This window comes from Pholcus phalangioides, unplaced genomic scaffold (assembly GCF_987345545.1).
Source record: "Pholcus phalangioides strain wild (caught in Gottingen) unplaced genomic scaffold, Ppha-v1.0 ptg000042l_1, whole genome shotgun sequence".
NCBI classification, from domain to species: domain Eukaryota; kingdom Metazoa; phylum Arthropoda; class Arachnida; order Araneae; family Pholcidae; genus Pholcus; species Pholcus phalangioides.
Window position 1 is genome coordinate 25,484,307 of NW_028301628.1, and position 14,847 is coordinate 25,499,153.

A 14,847-nucleotide genomic window follows, 5' to 3' on the forward strand; every position below is an offset into this window, starting at 1 on the left:
TTCACTTTCCTTTTCAAAATCATTCAAGGCCATTTTCATATCGACAATAATCACACTTCATATTGACAATTTTCTAACTCCAGTTTCATACTTTTCAAAAAGAATTAACCATTCACAAAAATTGAAACCCATCTTTGCAAACATCCACAGATTGTTTCAATTTTAGTTCCTTTCCTCGAACAATAATCGACTGCAACAACCTCCCATCAAACATTATTGATTGTACAACAGTTTCTGATTCTCTTTGTAACATCAATCGTCTCTGTCAAACTTCACCACCGCATTACCTTGTATAGGCCTCTGCCAAGCAATATTGTATAAATAAATAAATAGTACACCTGAAAACTGTTCCTAAAATTTTATTTTATTTTCGAAAATCAAAATAATATCAATTTTGTCATTACTATTCTATTCTTCATTATTATTTGTTTTCATCATTGATATTAAAAAATTTCAAACGTGAATTTAATATAAAAAAAAATTAAAAAGATTTCATCTAAAAAATGGAAAATTTAATTTATGAAAATCACAAAAAATAAATTAATAAAAAATAATAATTAAATTTATTGAAAAATTATAATTAATTTTTTTAATCCATTAAAAATAATTACATTTATTCAGAAAGTCTTTATTTTTAAAAGAATTTGTTTTTAAAATATCAAATGATTATTTATTTATTTTTAAAAGTAAATTTGATTATTTGATTTTTAAATAAATTCAATTTTCCAATTTTTTTATAAAATTCACTTTTTCATTAAATTCAATATTTTAAAAATTTTTGTTTGTATAATTCAATGTCGATTTTTTTAAACATTAATGATGAAAACAAATGATAAAGATAAACAATTAGCAATGAAAAAAATTGAAATTATTTTGATTTTCTGAAATGAAATAAAAATTTAGGAACAATTTTTATACATATATTTCATTCATAAGTAAAACATTGAAGATTAAAAAAAAGCAGAAAAATTGAAAAAAAAATGAAATTCGAAAAAATTACAATTTTCTCTCTCTCTTAAATTCAGAAAAATCTGAAAATATTGTTCTTTTTTTTTTAATCCCACAAAAATTGAAACAAATACAATTCTCTTGATTCAGAAAAGTGATCTAAAAAAGTCTAACAAAATGAAAGATTAATTTATCAATTAAAAAATTAACTAGTTAAAAAAATTTAATTTTAAAAAAATTAAATAATTTAAGACATTGTTTATATATTCTTAATATCTCAATCATAGTTGTTGATCTAAATAGATATATATCGCGTTTAAAAATGAATTCAATATTCAAATTTGAATAATTTCAAATTGCATCATTCTCATCAACAAAAACGAAACTAGAACTAAAATCGTCGAAATTATTTTTACTGTTCCAAAGTAAAAACCCCATCGGCTATTTATGTTACGTATTCACTTACACTTTTATTTTTGAATCATGTGTATTTTTATATTCATTTCCTCTATATAATACACCATTATTATATATATTTTTTTCAGAACATGGAAAGCAAGTAAGCAATGGCGGGAATCATCTCGCACACCACAACACCTTCTCTTGGTTGGAAACGAGTGTTATTGGACTCAACATGTGTTACGGCCCAGTGCATTTCATGAATGAGACAGGATGTCATTCACGAACCTGCTACTGCTGCTACAAGTGGACAAGACCTTTCTTTTTTGGGAATAGTATGTGTGTGTGTAGAGAGAAGAACCTCTATCGAGAGAGAGCCTATACTCACGCACATTTATATCCATTCTACAAACCTTAAAAAAGAAAACCAACATAAAAACTACCTTGAGCAGGTTTTTACTACGATCCGAAAAGAAACAGGTCCAAGAAAATCACGATTTCGCCCCTGGCAAGGGCAGCCGAGAACGTTTTTACGGCACGAATTGTAATTTGACCAATGGCTATTTACTTTTTTTTTTATATATTTTATTTACCTTTCGATGAAATTTTTACTCTTGCGATGGTTTGTTTGTTTGTGGGAGTGCAATTACGAGATAATTATTTTCTGAATGATAATTATTTTCTAAAGTGCATTTAACATCTCATCTCGTCTCTAATTCATGATTATTTTTTTTTATATAATGTTTTGTTTATATTAAAAATATTTTCCTTTTTTTAGGAAAAAAAAGTAGTTATATAATTATATATAATGTAAATACACTATTAATTATTATTGTGATTAATAGGAATATATAATTATAGTTGAAAAATGTGATTTCTGCTCTTAAATGCTCAATTTTTGATAATTGGTCAAAAAAAGTTCTTTCGAATTCTTAAATTCGAGATTTTTTTTTTTTTGGAGAATGTGTTCGCTTGTGGAATTGCAATTATAAATAGATAATTGTTTTCAAAAATGAAAGTAAAGTTGAAATATTATCTTATTTTCAATGATTAATTTTTTTACAAATAGAAATGTTTGCTTATAATTTCATTTTTGATGTCAAGAATTTTTTAATTAGCTGAAAGTGTTAATTAAGGGTTGAATATACAGTTTTCCCGGATTTCAACGTTCTTGAATAGACGAAATCTTTTTTTTAGCGAAGTTGAATAGTTTTTTTACCTTGAATTTATTTCCAATCTACTCAATTTAGTCCAATTTTATAAATCTCCGAACAGGTAAAATTTCAGAAGCTCTCGAAAAAAGGAACTCTTTCCAGATAAAAAAAAAAGTTTCGTATCTACATGACCGTATTTGAACTAAATGACACTAAAGGAAGCCTTTTCTAAAATACCAAAAAAGTAAAGAAAAGAAATTTGAATAATGGGGTTTTCGATGTATTATACGTGGTGTTTGGTCAGAACATGACAACTACAAAATCACATTTTTGAGATATAAGTATTTTCATTGTCATTTAGAAATCAGAAATAAAGCATACGCACAAATGCAAACAAAAATATCATACATCAGCATGTTGTTTGGCCATACGCACGTGTTTGTGCATTTATCTCACTTCTAATTAGTTATAATTAGCAAGACTTACTACTAGATCAAAAAAGTCATGTTTTGGAGACATCATGTTCTGACCAAATACCACAGCCACGTACATTATATTATATGTTTTATATTATACGCTGTATAATGTACGTCGGTATTTAATCCGATGAAACTATTTAAAAACTTCAAAATACAAAGCTGCTGACCAAAAAAACTTGTGTTTACCGCACGACTGTTAATGGAATACAATAACGATTATACAGGAATTTCGGCAACAAAGGTCAGGCCCCTGATAAATGATTGCCGATAAACGCTACGTAAACAAAGTCACGTCTTTGCCAGTTGCTTAAATGCGGTCACCAAAACTTTTTTTTACGGCTGCTCGATGGAAATGGCCATGGTTGTCCTCTATGGGTGTTTTCCCTAACGACGCTGATGTGATATACTGTATAATATACAGTGTATTATATCAGCCGCGTACAGTCAAATATACACGAGGCCATGAGCGCATAGTTTACGGCACGCACCGCGAATCACTGGTGAACCGTTGATTACAGAGGTACTCTTCCAACTAGAAAAAGTATCTAAATAACGTGTTTAGTACTCAGATAAGTCATTTAAACACACACACACACACATATTGCAAATAGTTGTATAGTTATTAAAAAATGGGCGCTGTAGCCCAATTCGATAAGGTAGTCACCTAAAAAACCAAAGGATGTTTAGAGGTTTCGCGAGTTCGATACCCGGTTCGTCCTTGTCAGAGAACTTTCTTGACACAGGGGTACAACAGAAACGGCGAAATGACCGCAGAAAAAGTTGCTACCGCAGGGAGTCCCCCCCCATCGAGGGGTTAGCGCACCAACATCTCGATGAGTATGAAAGACAAGCCTGCCGTTCGGAATCGGCAATAAGGTGTAGGTCCCGGTCTAAAATTAGCCCTCGTGTGCAGAAAATGACCGTGGTGCGACAAAAATGATCAAATGATTATTAAAAAATAAAAAAATCAACTTTTTAATACGGACACCCTGTGCTCAAAAACCCAATTAGAAAGTTGTTACCCTGCCTCTCATAAGGCCAAAAAGATGAATAAATAAAAAATCTACGCTTCCAATCCACACATCCACTTAGCAGTATCCACTGTCCGTGCAATATCCACTTAGATATTTTAATTGAAAACGGAAAAAAGTTGAAAAAAAAAACAGGATAAATGGGGGGTAAAACGCGTTCCCTTCCCCATTTATTCACAAACTCACGGTGTTCGAATAAAAAGTCAATTTTTTGGTTTTTTGTTTTTGAGTAGCTATACAACTTATTGCAATATGAATGATTTATCTGAGTAGTACGTGTTATTTGGATAATTAGGAAGTATTCCTCCAGGATCAACGACTAACCTGTTGTTAGCTAATGCATCCTGTATAACAAACATTTTCAACACGTTGTTCGCAAGCACCACGGTGCTCTTTGGAACACTCAAAGAGCTTGATACTCGTGTTCGATTTCGTGCTCGCGAGCACTTGATCGTCGTTACAGTTGAACACATTGTACGAAATGCATTTAAGGATGTCAAACTTGTTGAAAGTGTGCTCTTCTTTTTGATGAAGGGTACAGGCAGTGCTCGTGACTAGAAAAATGTTGAAGACCTCTACAGTATAATTTAAAAAAAAATTCAAATTTATAAATTCGATCTTTTTTTTTGTGCATGATGCGTTTATTTACAAAATTAATTACGAGATAATTGTTTAAAATTGCATTCCATTTTTTAATTATAATTAACAAAATTGTTTGTGTAGTAATTTTATTGGTGTCAAGCATAAAGTTTCTTGTTCTAGAGGGAAAAAAATTGGTTCAGTTCGTAAATATTATAGTTATAAAAATTGTTATTTCTGCTTTGAAATACAATAATTGCTAATAATAATTTCAAATTTGAATAAGTGATCAAAAAATGTAGTTTTTAAAATTTTCAAATTCAATAATTTTTGAAATAATTGTTTCCCATATGACGTGTTTGTGGAAAAGTAGTTAAGAAAAAAAAACTGTTTTCTAAACAGTGTTAAACTGAGCACCTCGGTGCTTGCAGGTTGAAGATTCCTACCGGCTAGTAGTTCTTCTAAAGCAGTTTCCTTCAACATTTTCTTACACCCGGTAAGAGTGCCGAACAATTTCGTGGACCGGCGGCATTGAGAGAAATAATTAGCGGACAGGTAAAAACTTAAACGAATTGGAGGAATAACTTGCGGACCGGCAGAAAAAAAAAGTAAATAGAAAAAATATTTTGCAGACCCGCTGAAAACAAAAATAAATGAAGACAGAACTGCACTTTATTATGTTTTTTTTTTTTGAATCGGAAATCAAGTAATGGCTGCATAGAAAGATGGAAGACGAACACGATTATATAGACGAACTTTTTAGCGGACCAGCATCGTCCGCGGACAAAATTCCAAAACAACAGGTAAAAACACCGTTTTAGAATAATATATACTTGCTGAAATAGTATTGATGGCTGTATACAATCACCAAAAAAAAGAGACCCAAACAAAATTTTCCCATCCACAGATATAAACGGAAAGGAAGTGTATGGGAAAACGCGAACCTAGTAACCACCCTCACCAGAATGTATAAATAAATGGATATAGTAATAATACATAAATATATTATAAACAAATAAATAAATATAAAATAAAACGTTACACAGCGAAAGTGAGCACTCATTTGAATTCGCTTCCCGCAATAAATTTTCCCGAGCAGAGACAAAACAAAAAATAACACGATAATACTCAAAACGCACCCTCGGTGGTAGGAGGTGCTCATAAACAGACAAAGATGGCGTCTCTCTAAAAAACAGTAGTAATATTTAGAGTTTTATACGCAAAAAAGGAAAGATATTTCCAAATCCCAGTGGCTTAAAAAAATAAAAATAAAATAATTGTGCAGGAAAAATAGCGAAAAAGACATGCATATGACCGACAGTCAGTTCCCAAATAAAAAACTACAAAAATGGGCGTTCCACACGGATCTTTGGACCGTGTCCCATGATTTGTCTTATCCGACCAATCATGGTACGGCTTTTTTTTTAGTAAAAGTCCTCTTTTTTGTGTTCTTTTATTTATTTCTCGAAGAAGAGAAAAATAAGAAACGAATATATTTCAAGAAAGAAGCTCTTTTAGGAGAGAATATGAGAAACAAGGTAAGAGATGGACGATGAAGCGTGGTGAGTCGGATGGGGTTATAGAGGATTGGGACATCTCTCGGAGAGAATCGCAAGTAAAAATCATTGTTGTGTGTCCTCATGGTCCTTCTTCTTTTTTCTACTTGTTGTGTCCTGCCTCCCCCGCGCTGTTTGACTCTACGCTATCCTCCATCTTCTTGTAGGACATCTAGTAGATGGAATATAAGAGAGGAAAAAAAAAAAAAAAAATGGGCACGCATCTCTAATACATTGCATTGCATTGCAAACTCTGGCACAACCCACTTTTTTTTTGCGTTGTTGTTGTTATCCACGACATTTATCTCACATGAATCTCGTGGTATATTCTGGTATAGAGGGAGAAACGCCATGCTTGTTGTAAGAGATTAGAACATCACGATATTTCCGTTGGAAAAAAAACAAAAAAACTTTAAAAAATTGCCGTGTGTGGACTTAATTGCTAAATCTCTTATCCGGGAAATGCTGTGCGATAACATCTGTTGTTATGGAAGTGGATTTTCGTAGTAGTTGGAGTACATTTTAAGTGTAATGATAATTTATTTCCTTTTTTGAACGTCAGTGTACCTTTTTTTTTTCGAAATGCTATCTAGAAGTCCCGTGCGATCGTAAAAGTTTTTTTTTTCCCCTTTTTCTGTGAAGTTCTTAGATATTGTAAAATTTCATTAAATCGCTTTTGAAATTTTGTGAAAACTTGGGGGACCGTTAAGTTTTAGTCGAAGCTTCTGGAAAAACTTCTTAGGATTCTCTTAAGAACTCTTTAAGGATTCGCTCAAGTCTTGTATATTTTAAAGATCCTGTCGAATCGTCTGGAATCTTTGAGATTCAGTCGTCTTCTGGAACTCTGAAGATTATTTCAAGTTTTCTAAAACTCTCAAGATTCTATCAAGTCTTCTGGAACTCTCAAGATACTGTCAAGTTTTCCTGAAATTTTCAACATTCTGTGAAGTTTTTCTGAAACTCTCAAGACTGTCAAGTTTTTCTAAAACTCTCAAGAATGTCAAGTTTTTCTAAAACTCTCAAGAATGTCAAGTTTTTCTAAAACTCTCAAGAATGTCAAGTTTTTCTAAAACTCTCAAGAATGTCAAGTTTTTCTAAAACTCTCAAGAATGTCAAGTTTTCTAAAACTCTCAAGACTGTCAAGTTTTTCTGAAACACTCAAGAACTGTCAAGTTTTCTGAAGCTCTCAAGATCCTGTCAACTCATCTGCAATATTTGAAAACTGTCAAGTTTTCTGAAGCTCTCAAGATCCTGTCAACTCATCTGTAATATTTAAGATCTGTCAACTCTTTAGCACCATTTAGGATCCTGTAAAGTCTTCTGTTTTCAAGATTCTGTTAAGTCTTCTGTAATCCTCAAAATTCTGTTAAATCTTCTGGAATCCTCAAAATTCTGTTAAATCTTCTGGAATCCTCAAGAGTCTATCGTATTCTGGAATCTTTAAACACACATTTTCTTCCACATAAAACTTTTCTAAAACTATCAAGATCCCATTAATTCTTCTGAAACCTTCAAAATCCTATCAACTCTTCTGAGACCTTCAAGATTCTATCAAGCCCACCTAAAATCTACAAAATTCTGTCGTCTTCTGCAACCTTTTTAGATTCTTTCAAGTATACGGAACCTTCAAGATCCCGTCAGCTCTTCTGGAATGCAAAGATGCCGTATTTTCAAGTCTCTTAGCATCTTGAGATCTTCAATCGACTGTACGTTTCAGTACGCGATTTTCTCAAGTCCGGGGGTTGGGGAATTTTAAGCTTTTTTTGGAAGAAAGAAGGGCTTCATGTTTTGGTGCAAAAAAACACCATAAAATCTTGTCTCACCCCCCCCCCCTCCCTCCCGCTATCCAGTGCTCGCCAGTGCTCGCGGAACCCATGAAATTCGTTTTAGACATCCGAGATTGAATCAAGCCTTGTATATTCTGTCAGTTTGGTGAAAAATTTAAAACTCTGTTACGTGTCTCGGGAGACTTCTAATATTCTGCCAAGTCTTGAAACTTTGACGATTTTACGTGTTCATTAATCCTTCACGAGCATTTCAAGTTTTATGGATCACGTTGAATTTGATAGATTCGGCTGTCAATTTCAAACTTTAGAACAGATAAAATCCATCGATCAGACTAATTAAAGCCTAACGCTAAAATATATTTTGTGGCTGAAATTATTCAAATTTAAGAAAATTCTTGATAATTTGGTAATTATTAAATTCTTTATTTTGAGTTTATGTTCTGTTTTTCCAGGATATTTTTGTATTTTTTTTAGAAAAGCCATTAATGCTAATGCACGTTATTTCCTCACAAAACAAAAATAAAATCAGGCCAAGGATTGGAAAGGGAATGTTTTAAGGCTTATTATTGGGTTATGGAAAAAAAAAGGAACAAAAAAATTGTTACATTACGCTACTGTCAGAAAAACTCATGATACACGCATGCGCCATCGTTTATTACGTCACGTATGAGTCACTTTTAGTGATTCCGAAACTGATTGGTTCCACTTTGAGCATATGACCTTGAAGTATGTCCACCATTTTTACCTTCATTTCCGTTTGCGATTTTTTTTTTTTTTACCTATTTTTCTGTTGACGAAATTTTTTACTTTTCTGCAATTTTTTTGTCGTTTTCGTAAAATTTCTCTTTTACCCGATTGGTTATCACGAAAAAGCATATCATTGTCCTGTACAGTTCCGAGAATTGTCAGATAATTTTTGTATTATCCAGCAACATGTCAGCCTCTTGAGTATGCATAGATTCCAGTATCCGAAGCCATATTCATCTCACTTCGAGTCAGATTTGAATCCAAAACCTTAGGATAAACACGTGTTTTCTGTCGTTTCACTGATGTTAGGGTGACCATTTTCTCTCGTGTTCGATTCGATTTATGGTCAGTTTTAAAAATAATATTACAGTCGAGGATCATCATAACGACCGTACATTATTGCGACCTTTAAATTATAACGATCGTGCATTATTGCGACTTTAAATTATAACGACCGTGCATTATTGAGACCTTTAAATTATAACGAACTATCCAATTTTTCTCATATTCATCTCATGTTATTTCAAATCCAATATAACGATCAAAAAGATCGTTTAATCCAATTCAACGTCTGAACTCAGCATTGTCCCGCTCCTTCTACTGAAAAGAAATGTTCGGAACCCACGGTATTTGCTTGCCGAAATTTTATTTGACCTTGACCTTTGATATTTGAGAATTCGATACATGGGTACATGTTATATATAACTGTGCATGTTCTTGTAACATGCACATGGTAACATGAACGCATGTTTTTGTAACATTCACATAAAAGCATATACGCATGTTATTGATTAATACAAGTTTATAATTTTTATTTTCTGCCCTGATGCATTTTATTGCCAACACTGCTTATATTATAGCAAAATTTATAATAAAGTCTTCATTCCGTTCAAATATAAATTCTCTTCGAAAGCTAATTCTTTTCCTTATTTATTAATTTGTTACCTGTCGGAAAATTACTGAACGCACTTATTTTTCACGTGTCTGCAAATTATTTATCTTACTCTGCCGGATCGCGAAATTGTTGTTAAACACTTTCACCAGTCCCCAAATTATTTCTCCTATTTATTTCATTTTTTTTGCGCTCCGTTAATGATTTCCCTCATTTCTGTCGCTTTGAAGGTGACCAAAGAACACTGCCCTAGAACATTTAAATGATTTGCAGTGACCAAAAGGACAATGTAGGGTTTTCTGAAAACATGAAAAATATTTTCCCTGGTTCCACAAAGTAAAGTTAAAACATTCATGCCAGAATTTCTTCTGTCGTTAAAAAAAGAAGTATCCTCTGATTAGCCAAAGGATCAAACGTGTTGAAATTACTAATTAACATTATAATTGAACACGAACGATGTGGTAGTCAGATTGAAATATACTCTTTGAAGACGATTCTGAAACGTCTCGGATCTCCTCAAAACAAGGGTTCAGCCACTCGCTTGCACTAACCACAGGGCTGATGTGGGTAATGGGGGGGGGGGGAAGGCTCGATTAATGTGGAAATTTGTGGGTACGTGGTGAGCGCCGTAACCGCCGAAACCACAATGCGATTTAATCTACTCGTGACGACAACTTGGCGTTATGCACCATTTCATTTGAACATGAGATATTTCATGAGACAATGAAACATTTTTCTTCTTCTTCTTCTTGCACAGTGGCAATATAATCAGCATAATTCTCTTCCAGAAGACACCGATTTTTCAGGTCGTATCTCGATCAAAAAGACCCCACCAGTCGCACCCTCTCCCCTTACGGCCAATTTTCAAATGGCCAATAAAACCAGTCGTCACCGCCATTGAACACCTAGTGTCAAAACATTGGAATCAGACTTTCTTTTAAAAATTCTCATTGAGATGATTAATGTGTCCAAATACTAATTATTTTCATACCATTATTACACATCGTAACGTGCCTTACTCATCATTAATAGTTTATATAGCTGATCATATATATATATTTTAGTCAGAAGCAAGATAGCCGTTGGTTGTGTCGATTGCCCTGTTTTAGTGTCGATTGGCACGGTAAAGATAATTGGGCAATCCCAGGGAATTTAAAAAAATTTCCACCTATCTATGGTTGTTGATGTGATACCAAAAAATCAAGTGTCGGCAAATATAGGTATAAAGTATAACCAGCGTTAGATTCTCTTTGCTTTGTATTGTATCATAATGTAATAATTTGTTATATATAACTATAGTCTGTTTCAGGTTAACTTTTCAGTGCAGAGAAAGGTAGAGAGTGTATTCTTTCGCCGCAAAATATAGTTCCCATATATCGGAGGCTTACGATGATCATTTATGCGGGATATTTCAATTTTTTGAATGACCGAAGAAAAATACTGAGAAAATATCGTTCTGAACCGATCTTTATTCGTTTAAAATTTTTAAATTAGAAAAAATATTGGTTACCATTATACGTAAAAAAAAAACCGATTTTTATCAGTGAGACTGGCGTTAATCAGCCATACCTTACCTCGTCAAAGCAACGTGTGATGCGGTTTCCTCGTAGCTTTCCCTTTACTGCAAAGTTAACTTGAAACGACCTATAGCAAGTATTCGCCCCTCCCCCTACCAGTTTTTTGCATTGAGTTGCATCCCCAAAGCTCCAAAGAAAAATTTGCCGATCTCAAAATAGCTTTTCATGTTTTTTTCCCTCCTGCTTCTTTTGCCTGTCCGCAAATTATTTCTTCTATTTGTTTCTTACCCTGATTATTTTTTGCTGGTCCGCAAAATTATTTCTTCTATTTGTTTCTTACCCTGATTATTTTTTGCTGGTCCGCAAAATTATTTCTTCTATTTGTTTCTTACCCTGATTATTTTTTGCTGGTCCGCAAAATTATTTCTTCTATTTGTTTCTTACCCTGATTATTTTTTGCTGGTCCGCAAAATTATTTCTTCTATTTGTTTCTTACCCTGATTATTTTTTGCTGGTCCGCAAAATTATTTCTTCTATTTGTTTCTTACCCTGATTATTTTTTGCTGGTCCGCAAAATTATTTCTTCTATTTGTTTCTTACCCTGATTATTTTTTGCTGGTCCGCAAAATTATTTCTTCTACTGATTATTTTTTCTGGTCCGCAAATTATTTCTTCTCCTGATTATTTTTTGCTGGTCCGCAAGTTATTTCTTCTCCTGATTATTTTTTGCTGGTCCGCGAATTATTTCCTCTCCTGATTATTTTTTGCTGGTTCGCAAATTATTTCTTCTATTTATTTCTTCTCCTGCTTCTTTCTTTCCTGTCCGCAAATTATTTTTTCTCCTGATTATTTGTTGCTGGTCCGCAAATTATTTATTCTCCTGATTATTTTTTGCCTGTCCGCAAATTATTTCTTCTCCTGATTATTTGTTGCTGGTTCGCAAATTATTTCTTCTATTTCTTTCTTCTCCTGGTTTTTTTTTTTTTTGCTAGTTCGTAAATTATTTCTTCTACTGATCATTTTTCGCTGGTCTGCAAATTATTTCTTCAATTTAATAATTTTTTACCGGTGCGCAAATCATTTCTCCCATTTAATTATTTATTGCCGATCTACAAACTGCTACAGCTATTCATTTCTTCTAACTATTATGAAAAAAACAGTGACATAAAAAAAAAGCTTTCTATGCATTACAAGGAGTAAACACATTTCTCGCGGTTTCTGTTGATACCGAAACCTCCAACTTATTTCTAAGAACACGCGCGTTCGACACATTTCTAGAGGTACGCTCTCCACCAACACATAACCTAAGGATACACAAAGCCCACTCGGAGAGCAAACCTCTTACGCCTTCTGAAAGGTACGCATGACTTTCGTGCATTTCTGAGGGTACGAAAGTCTTCCACGAATTTCTAGGAGTACACACCGATACCTTGCTGTATGCACGAATCCTACGCATTTGTGGAAGTATGCAAGCTTTCTACTCATTTCTAAAGTGGAGGGGGGAATTGAGAAGTTATTTAGCCTGAAATTTCGGAAGTGACTGATGTATGATATGAGTAGGCACCGACTCACGATCAGTTTAAATTTTCGATTATAATAAGCCGGCAACTCAAGTCTACTCCTGTTATAACGACATCCCCGGCTATACCGTCAAAAATAGCCTGTCCGGGAAGATTCCCATTGACATTAATCCTAACGAACCTTTGCTTGTAACGTTGATGGAAACGCAACAGCTTCGGATATAACGACACATTTTTCACGGGTTTTTGTCTCTGGTTTTATGTTGTTTTTATAAGAAATTCCTAGAATTATCGATATACATAGTTACAGCCACCTCGTTGGACATTTTGCCTGTTGTGGCGTTGTATTTGTATTTGTACATTGGGACAATGTTTGTTTGATTGATACGGTAACGTCCGAAAAAAACTTATTACATGTGTAACAAATCTTTTCACATGAGCAAGTCCCTTCGACTCGCTCATTCATATGTATCGTTATATGGGGTATTCTTTTCTCTTTTTTACAGAGATGTCTCGTTTTTTCAACGAAGCTTACAAAAATTCTTAATCTTTAATACAATCGGGGATAAGGTAATTCACATAATTTATAAATTGTGACATAATGAATATGACTTTTAAGTTTCATTTCATTTATTTGCTATGCACAATTTTTTCACCCGAGAAATGCATTTTAACTCACTGCATTAATATACATATGTATATCTCTCCCAGGGTTGTTTAGGAGAAATATCTGGCGATTTCAGCTACAATTGGCATCATTTTTGGCGATGTTTTGTTTTCATGTAATCTCAATTTCCCGTACTTTTCTTCATCAAATGTGGTCACCCAAATTACAATGAGATTCCCAGTGGGTGTGATATTGAATATTGGCATTGAATACTGACCATGGACAAGGTACCACGCCAAGTGCAATGAACTAGCAACTTTATGCATAGCATCTAATTATATTTTTTTCTCAAAAAAAGTCTTAAATACATCGATTTCGGTTATAACGACAAAAGTTTGTGGAATTTCCGATGACGTTGTAACTAAGCATGGATGGAGATACGGAAGAGGGGACAATGCTCAACCTTTCCCCAGCGTCAAAGACGAAGCCGCCTGATATAATGCATACGCACCCCCCACCAAAATTTTCAAGTCTACCTTCGCCTATGTCAGCGAGTTTGGCCAAAGACATTACATTTTTTTGTTAAATTTTAAATGAAATTTTTGATGCCAAATGCGTGTGCCCGAGCGCCATGCTGGTAAGATGCTCGTCTACCACCGTGAAGGTTGCCGTCGCGGTTCCAAATTCAAACCCGTGGAAGAGTATAGGTAAGATATTTTCCCTAACGAGCTTGAGGCGATCACCGTTAGATGGAACCCTCATTTCCAACCCATCTCATTATTAGCAGTAAATTAAGATATAGTGGCATGGCCAGAGTTGGTGCTGGTGACGTAGTAGGCAAATGAATACCATATGTGTGCGCACATTTTTTGTAATTTTGTTCGGTGTATTATTATTGAACCAGGACATCTGAAACAGAATACGGGGGAAGGGGATCCACGAAGCTTATAGAATGCGACTCAACCTTTTCACAATCATAAGATATTAAATTTTGACACCACCCGGCAAATTGAAGTAGTTTGTCTGGGTTCGAATCCCGGTTCGGGCATGGATGTTTACTAACACTAACAAATTCCCTGGACGGATCATGCTGATCCCTTGGGAATACGTGAGGGTCACGTTGTACTGAAGCAACTTCTACAACAGGTGCTGTTGCCATCCGACTACTCAGGGTTAATGCTGTGTGTCATTCAAAACAATTCGCGAAAATCCCATTCATTCATTGAAAAATTAAGCAGGGATATTTTAGTAATACCGTGGGTGGAAAATTCATCGCCAACAATTCATCGAAAAGAAAATTCACCGACAAGTAATCATCGAGTAAGTGAGCCAAAAAGCCAGTGAGTGAATAAGTAATCAAGTGGTTGGTTGATCAAGTGAGTCATACTAGATAGTGAGCAGGTGAGCATATGAGTGTGTTAGAGAGTTAGTGAGTGAGCAAGTGAAGGGATGCATGAGCCTCAGTGACAGTTACAGTGTTCGCCAATACGCATCTAGATGCTTGATTCCCTTATCCAAAATCAGTTGTACCCGTCCAAATTTCAATTATTCTTTTTCCAATACAGTTGTTTCTCTGTTTATCATTATAAAAAATAACCCCATTTTCGCAAAACTACCTCTTAAAATTTTGA

At 34.0% G+C, this 14,847-nt stretch overlaps 1 protein-coding gene across 2 annotated transcripts in view; it reads right to left on the reverse strand.

The window, feature by feature from the left end:
• Window positions 1-14,847, reverse strand: part of LOC149064689 (uncharacterized) — a 209,366-nt gene that overhangs the window by 172,275 nt on the left and 22,244 nt on the right. The gene's annotated exons all lie outside the window — the stretch shown is intronic.